Source organism: Diospyros lotus, chromosome 15 (genome assembly GCF_014633365.1).
Source record: "Diospyros lotus cultivar Yz01 chromosome 15, ASM1463336v1, whole genome shotgun sequence".
Taxonomy (NCBI): Eukaryota; Viridiplantae; Streptophyta; class Magnoliopsida; order Ericales; family Ebenaceae; genus Diospyros; species Diospyros lotus.
The window spans coordinates 22,084,885-22,092,923 of record NC_068352.1 but is presented as its reverse complement, the minus strand read 5'-3'; positions in this window follow the sequence as shown (position 1 = coordinate 22,092,923).

The window sequence follows — 8,039 nt, the reverse complement described above, 5'->3', positions numbered from 1 at the left end:
GGAGTATGAATATTCATTCGGATTTTATCAAGGAATCAAGTCCAATCATATATTCCTGAAACGATTTTAGATGTGCTATCATATCCTAGTCTGATTTGATATTGTTTCATTAATGGAAGCGGTCTATACCACGATAAAGTCCAATAGGATCAAAATCTCCTCCCGAACATACATAACGTGATATCGGTTCTAACGTAACGGGTACCGATTGGACTGACCAGTTGTATATGATTAGTCGAACCATTTCATTTGCATCTTTTTGCTTCACATTCTATCTTTATTATAATTGCGTTATCTGACCGCCTTTTGCTCTATTAGATCGTTATTCCCATTTTGCAGCTAGTTCTTATTCCATATTACTGATACGATGGCTAGCTCAATCGAGAAGCAGTCGAAGGCGGCCAAGAGCAAGAGTGCGAAGAAGACGGTTCATTAGGTTTGATTTTGGACTATTTCCTTTGTCTCCTGATGTTTTGACAAGATTGGCAGCGAATAATTTGTTATGAATACATACCACTGAGTTCGGGTTTGAGAAGATGAACTGAATCCAGAAAATATATGTTATAAACTGATGTATTTATAATATTAGCGAATATGTTAGCATTTATTTGTCGCTAGATGAAGAAGGGGTAACGGTTTATGGCCATCATGTTCGGCGAAGATATGTTATAAACCCATGTACATAATATAGGCTGATAAGTTAACATACATCGGTGGCATATATATACACCACCGATATGGGGTAACCGATGGTTAGGGTTTAGCGTTTACTCCGTATGGATATGGGGTAACCGATATCGCTTATATTATATACTTGATCGGTTCCTTGTAACCGATAAAGATTGTATTGTTTGTTAACTTAATATTGTTTTTTATTTTTTTGGACAGAGGTAAGATGATAACTTGGAAATCAAGGAGTTTTTCCACGCTCGGATTACTAGACTTGATCATTTTAAGGAGACTGTTGAAGGCATTAGGGCGACACTGAGGCATAAGCCTGACCTTGAGGAACAGTTTAAGGCATCTTGTTTTGGTCAGCTCGTATATGGAGTAGAGGGACTAACATGGACCATTCAGTTAGTCCACAGTCTACTGTTAAGGCTGCTGAAGATAGCAGACAACGATGAGGAAGGCTCCTTATGCTTCAAAATATGTGGGAAGGATGTAAAATTTGGGAGGGAGGAGTTTGCTCTGATCATGAGGTTGAAGTTTGGAAATATCAAAGCATCAAAAAGGAAAATCAATGTGGAGGGGACTCCTGCACTATTTGCCAAGTTCTTCCCCGACCGTAACATAAAGAAAGGGGTTTCAGGGGCTAAGTTAAGACAGATTTATATGTAGGATATTGCTAGTGGTAAGGAGCAGTGTTCTGATAAAGATCGTTTCTCTATGTCATATCTAATGATTATAAATGAAATCAATTCCAAGTCCCATGGCGCGAAGGTGGATATCAGATATTTTCACCTGGCCTCTGATTGGCCAAAGGTTAACAGGTTCCCCTGGGCAAACGACTCCTTCATCTCTACGACAGATAGTGCCAGATGAGGCATCTTGAATAGGTTCAGATAGAAGAACTATAACAAGACATACGACATTGGAGGTTTCTCAATTACCTTACAGGTATATATCGGTGTCGGTGGATCATCGATATGGATAAACCGATGCGAATATGATATCGGTTATATAATATCTCTTAGTTGATCGATATCAGTGGATCATCGTATCGATTATACCATATCGGTATTTGACCAATTAGAACCGACATGTCTTATTAGAACCGATATATGTAACTGTATGTCTTATTCTAATATTTGTATTATAAAGCAATAGAAGACACATTATCTAATACTTATTTTCTTAATTTTGTATCATATGCAGATTTTTTTATTTGAGGTCATGCCACATTTGGTTAAGCTGGGAATTGTTAAAAGAATTGAATCAGGCCCTCAAGCTCCAAGGATGAAGAAATGGATACTTTCACCTAAAAAAATCAACCAAGAACAAATTTTGCAGGGGCGTTTATTTGATGATGGGGAAGTTATCCCCATTGTGCCAACAGAACAGGAGCGAATGGAGGATTATTTTATTAAGCCACATGGTGTATTGGAAGAAGAAGAAGTAAATAAAGGTGAAGGAGTCGAAGGGAGTGCAAATGTAATGGAGGTTGACTCAATAAACCAGGGAGGAAGGAGTGTTGAAGCGAAGGAAAAAATATGTATAAAGAACTATTTAGATGGTTTAATGGAGGAAGTTCGGGAGGAAAAGAAGGAAGTCAGCAACGAGTTCGGTGAAGTGAGAAACGAGCTAAGGGAAGTGAGAAACGAGCTAAGGGAAGTGAAAAACGAGCTCAGTGAAGTGAGAAATGAGCTAAGGGAAGTGAAAAATGAGCTCAGTGAAGTGAGAAACGAGCTAAGGGAAGTGAAAAACGAGCTCGGGGCACTTAGGCACATGTTGAACCGAGATAAGGAAGAGAGCACCGACATAAAGAATATGTTTACTTTCATCTGCCAACGATTGTCAATCAAGCCACCGGTACCTGAGAAGGAGGACGAGAGGAATGACCGTGAGATATAGGGGATGGGGAGAGGAAAGATGTTGAAGGTGAGGTTTCGATGGAGGAGAACGGGGAGGAGGAGACGACAGAAGGCGATGTTGTAGAGGCTGTGGCTGTGGTTGAGAAATTGATAAAGGGGACACAAACAGAATCAATAAACCCGTCATTAGATGAAATAAAAGCAGATACTCCTATTAAGGAGACATTCCAGAGGACGGGTGTGCAGATGGGGCACAAAAGAAAAGCCATTGAATTAATTATGAATCCCCCCTAGGGAAATAAGGAGGACTCGGGAGTAACATCATTCACCTCCAAACTCCCAAAGCTGAATCCCAAACCCACAGGTGCTCCAAGCGGTGATTGGGTGGAGGACTTACATAAATTTCTCAACGATCCAAATACAACAGCAGTTATCAAAGCTTCCTGCTGTTATATGGATAAGGAATTTTTTGAGATCCTATCAAAAAAAGACCAATGGCTCCGATTTGATGTAAGTCATTAGCTAACTATATATGTTTTGTTATGTATGACATCGGGTTATAATTATCTGTTAAGAGCCGATACTTACCTACATATATCCTTTGTTGTATAGCTACGTCGGATACACTTTATCAGTTATATGTTAATTAGTTGGTTTCCTACATCGATCTTGAACCGATATATATACATTGTCATGTATCGGTTTTGTATGTAAGTTACAAACTGATATTTATAACTGTGTTTGCTTATGATCTTTTTGGTTTAAATATTTGCAGCACATGGATAGCTACGTGAATGAAACAATCAAAGACAACCAATACAAAATTAGCATTGGTTCCAAGCACATTTAGTGTAAGTGTCGTAACCATATATATTATCTGGACTGGAATTTACTTCCCAAAATAATAAAGCATTTGTGATTTTGACCGCACACAGCAATTATTGAAGAGTGCATGGGATCAATTGAAGGCAGGAAAGTGAGGAAACTTCACGGAGCATGATATTCCTTGCCAATATTTTTGGGGAGAGACAACAGATACCAACAGATTCTTAAATGTTGAGGCCGTGCTATGCCCTGCAAATGTAGATGATAAACATTGGGTTTTGGTAGGGCTGGAATTCGCGGTTCAATGTGTTCATGTATATACCTCGACCACACCAAAAAACTACAAAACTAAGTTCGAGTATCTTGTACATATGGTTCCAAAGCTTCTAAGAGATTGTAATTATGACGTCTTAACACCTGGATTTAAGTTGAAGCCTAAATGGGACTTCAAGGTTCAAAAAGGTCCTCAACAAATTGGGTAAGGTTAAGGTTATTCAGCACATTGTTTATTTGGAGTTTATGGATTATGATGGAGATAAATGTTATTTGCTTACAATTGACAAGGGTGGTGATTGTGGGATATTTGTTCTCAAATGGATGGAACTCATGGCCCACAATGTCTCAATAAACGAGATGACCCAGGAGCATGCTGAACTTTACAGGTCTCATATGGCTGTGGATCTTTATGCTTTTGCAGTATCGGAAGCACTGGATTTTGCAGCTGACCTTGATAAAGAATATGATGAAGCTACCAAAGATCCCAAGAAGAGAAAGGAAAACTAAACTATTGTAATGTATATATCATCTTAGTAATATTGTAAATTATATCGTACCAATATATATGTTTTAACTGTTAATATGTCCTCATTAATGTCCATTAGTTTGACATCTTTCTATTAGAGGAAATGAATTGGTTACAGGTGTCATAATTATATCAGTTCTGATTCATCGAATATAAACCGATACTATTTGACCGAGATGTCGACTTCCTCAGTATTAATCGGTTAACAAACATCGGTTACTTAACCGATATGAATTCACCGATATTGTTTTCCCTATAACTAATTTCTTAACTTTCAAAATTATTGGATTACAGCAAGTTTGGTGATCATCATTTATATGTGATATCATTGGTTTTGCAAGGTATTATCGGTTTCTAAATGTCGGTTGTAAGAGGTCATATCGGTTAATATATATCAGTTAACATAAGACCTCAACCGATAATGAAACCGATATATCATTTTCATGATGCTTCTGTTGAAATATATCATGACGTAAATTGTCGATATATCAACCGATATATGTCCAAACTAGCGAAATGCATAATTTTTCACTCATAACTTTGGAAAAGAGGAAAAAACTATCTTGTCGAAGATTGGAAAATAACTAAATACCTAGATCGAGAGAAGCTGATTGATGTGTGAGCGCAACAACGCTTAAGGAATAAGAACAATGGGCGCGAATAAGACGCTTGATGAAGAAGCAGCAGCACTTTGGCAAGTGAATAACAACAACAATGACTTTGAGAAAGATGAGCGTGAGAGATTGACGACGGCCGAGTCAGAATGTGAGTGACAGAAAAGAGGGAGGGAGGGAGAAGACCATCCCTAAGAGACAGGATCCTATAGCAGGGTTATTAAAAGCGGGGGCATTTTTGTTCATTCAACTCACGAAAGTCCTAGTTTTGCAAAGATTTTCAAAGTGTCTTATTTTTGCATATTTTAGTAACGGGGGTCCTAGTTTTGAAAATTTCCCAGATCCAGACTACGAGATGGACACTGCAAGTGTAAGAGAAGAGCAGCGGCGTCAAGATCTAGAGAAGCGTCTCCGACAATGGAGTATCCCGAAGGTTCCTGTTCACAGCATTTACCCTAGAAATAGCTTCTTCAGCTTCCGGCAAAATCCAGACTACGAGATCCATAAATTGAAGAAGACGGTGTCGATCCGTGCCGAATACGTCGAGCTCGACTTACTCGACACGCAAGCCATTTGGCATCACTTGGCTAGGTACCGAGACCTCCATTTCGGCCTGGTCCAAGTCACCATGAAGCCTCTCACCGCAGCCGGCTTGCACTGCTCTGTTCTCGTCTGCCTCCGTGACGGTCGCTTTCTCAAGTTTCGCAAGTCCCTTATGGCAGTGGCTCAAGCCTCTCTCTGCCATGGACCCATTTATTTTGACTGTTATCCAAGCTATCCGGTGGCGCTTTTGAAAGCCGCGAAGCCCATGACTTTGACTCTCAGCATCAAAATTGAGAGTCCACTGAATGTTGAGCTGAGTTCATCGGATATAGCCGTCGAGTACAGGGTTTACTATCGAGTAGGCAGCAATGTTTTTTATGGCTCAAAGAAGTCTCTCTCCGTTGGGGAGACTACTTTCGTGGAGACCAATCTGGTGGGCGGCGGCGGCCGTGCCGTTCCGAGGACTGTCCGGTGGGATTCGTTTGAAGTGCCGGAAAGATGAATAGACAGAACAGAGCCCACCAACAATGGCGATTGACACTTGCATATAAGTATGGATCCTTTTTATTTGTAGTTTCCTGCGTGGTTTGTATGTGCGCACAATTGTTTAGACGATTGATTTTAGAATTTGCTTCGATTACAAATTTATCCCCTATTTCAATTATAAATCTACCCTCAATTTACTACCCACTTCCTCATGCTTCTTCTTCCTCTCTCTCTCTCTCTCTCTCTATCTATCTCCTCATTACTGTTTTCACCGTTGTACCAACTCGCTGCCATTGTTCGTCTTCGTCGTTTTACCAGTCGCCTCTGTCACTGTTCGTCTTCGCCGTTCTGGCCACCATTGATGTCTCCATCTCCTTTCTCTCTCCTTCCTCCTATCTCTCTCTTCTCATTCTCGACACTATTCGCCTACAATGCATCCATTCGTCACCGTTGAAGGGCACCATCAACCCTTCTGGTCGCCATTCCAACCGCCATCGACGCCTTCATCTTTTTATCTATCTCTATCCCTTCTTATTCTCACCGCCATTCTCCTTTACGTTCACCACCTTCTAAGATGTATCTAAGATGTATATTTATTTTTCATTATATTGCACTTAATATTTTTAAAATTTTGACAAAAAAACACACAATTTCAACCTATCATAAATCATAAAAACACTTAATGAATTAACTATTTTATTTATAATTTTTAAAAACTTAAACTAACACATATATAAATACATAATATATTTACACAAGAGAATAAAATACACATTATTGTGCAATATTTTAGTTTTTTAAAAACTTTTTGCTGGACAATCCCGCTTTTCTTCAACCAACAAATTGTAACACTTGCAATCTCCTTCCTTCTCTGAAAAATGTCAAACCCACTCTCTCACATTATATATAATATATATATATATATATATCACACACATAGATATACATACTAAAAGAAAAAGATGAAATTGAAGACGAGGGCAGGGCAAGGGCGGAGTTAGGATTTTGGTCCACGGGTGAAGTTCAACACAAAAAATATAATTTTAAAAATAAGGTAATAGTAATATTAAAATGAATTTTTTATAATTATTTCTTATAGCTTTTTATCCTAGAAATTGTAATTGTTTAAGGAAATTACATTGATTATTTGAATCTTTAGACTCGTTATAACTACGAAATGCTAGTTTTTATCGTAGAATAAGTCAAACACAATCAATTAATGTATTTAAATGAATTTGATGATCACATAATGTTTGTTCAGACTGCCTAAAGAAAACTATCTCAATATTTTACTATTGATTCATTAAGTCTTATCTTTTAAAAAAAAAAAATTACTTAACCATTCTTTTCTAAAAGAATCATTTATCTCTTTATTCTAACAAATTACCAAATTCATTGAACCAAGTTAGAATGAATCGTCTTGATTTCGAGGCTGACACATACCTCTTTACAAGTAGACTCTTCTAATTTGATCTTAAAAATTAACATTGTAATCCATTATTGTAGTTCTTAACCTAGGATCCATATGAAGTTGTGCAACATCAATTTTCTAAATACTTGTTTTGTTAATTTGTTCATTTTCTTCAATATAAATTTCCTTTATATTTATTTTATTTGCTTCAAATTTTCTTCAATACTTAGTTTTATTTGCATCATCATTGTAAAAACATAAAATTATGAACAAATTGTAAAAAATACTATGATAGTTACTACTAGCCATTATATACTTGCTTTCTTCAATACTTATTTTTTTTTAATTTCTAGTAGTAAAATATAATATATATATATATTATTTTTAATAATAAATCATTGTAAAAAATATTTTTTTAAAAAAAAAAATCTGGCCCAATAGGGGCAACTGCCCCCACTGGGCCTCAGGTGGCTTCGCCCCTAGGCGAGGGGTGGCTACCCCCTTGCTAGGAAATTTTTTTTTAAAAAAATTATATTTATTTTAAATTTATATTCCAACACCCCTCCCCCACTGAAAATTTGGAAGCCCTCCATGAATGCCATTTTCCTTCACAATATCTCTTTCACTTTCATTTTCTCTCGAGAATACATATGTAAATCACTAATTTTGTAAAATTTAACCATTTGATCTTGGATCTGATTGTATTTTCACTATAAAAATAATCCAGATCTATAAGAAGGTAAGTTTTTTTAATTTTATCAATAATTATTTTTACTTTTTTAGTACAAATTCATGATATATACGTATATATGTACGGTTTGAGT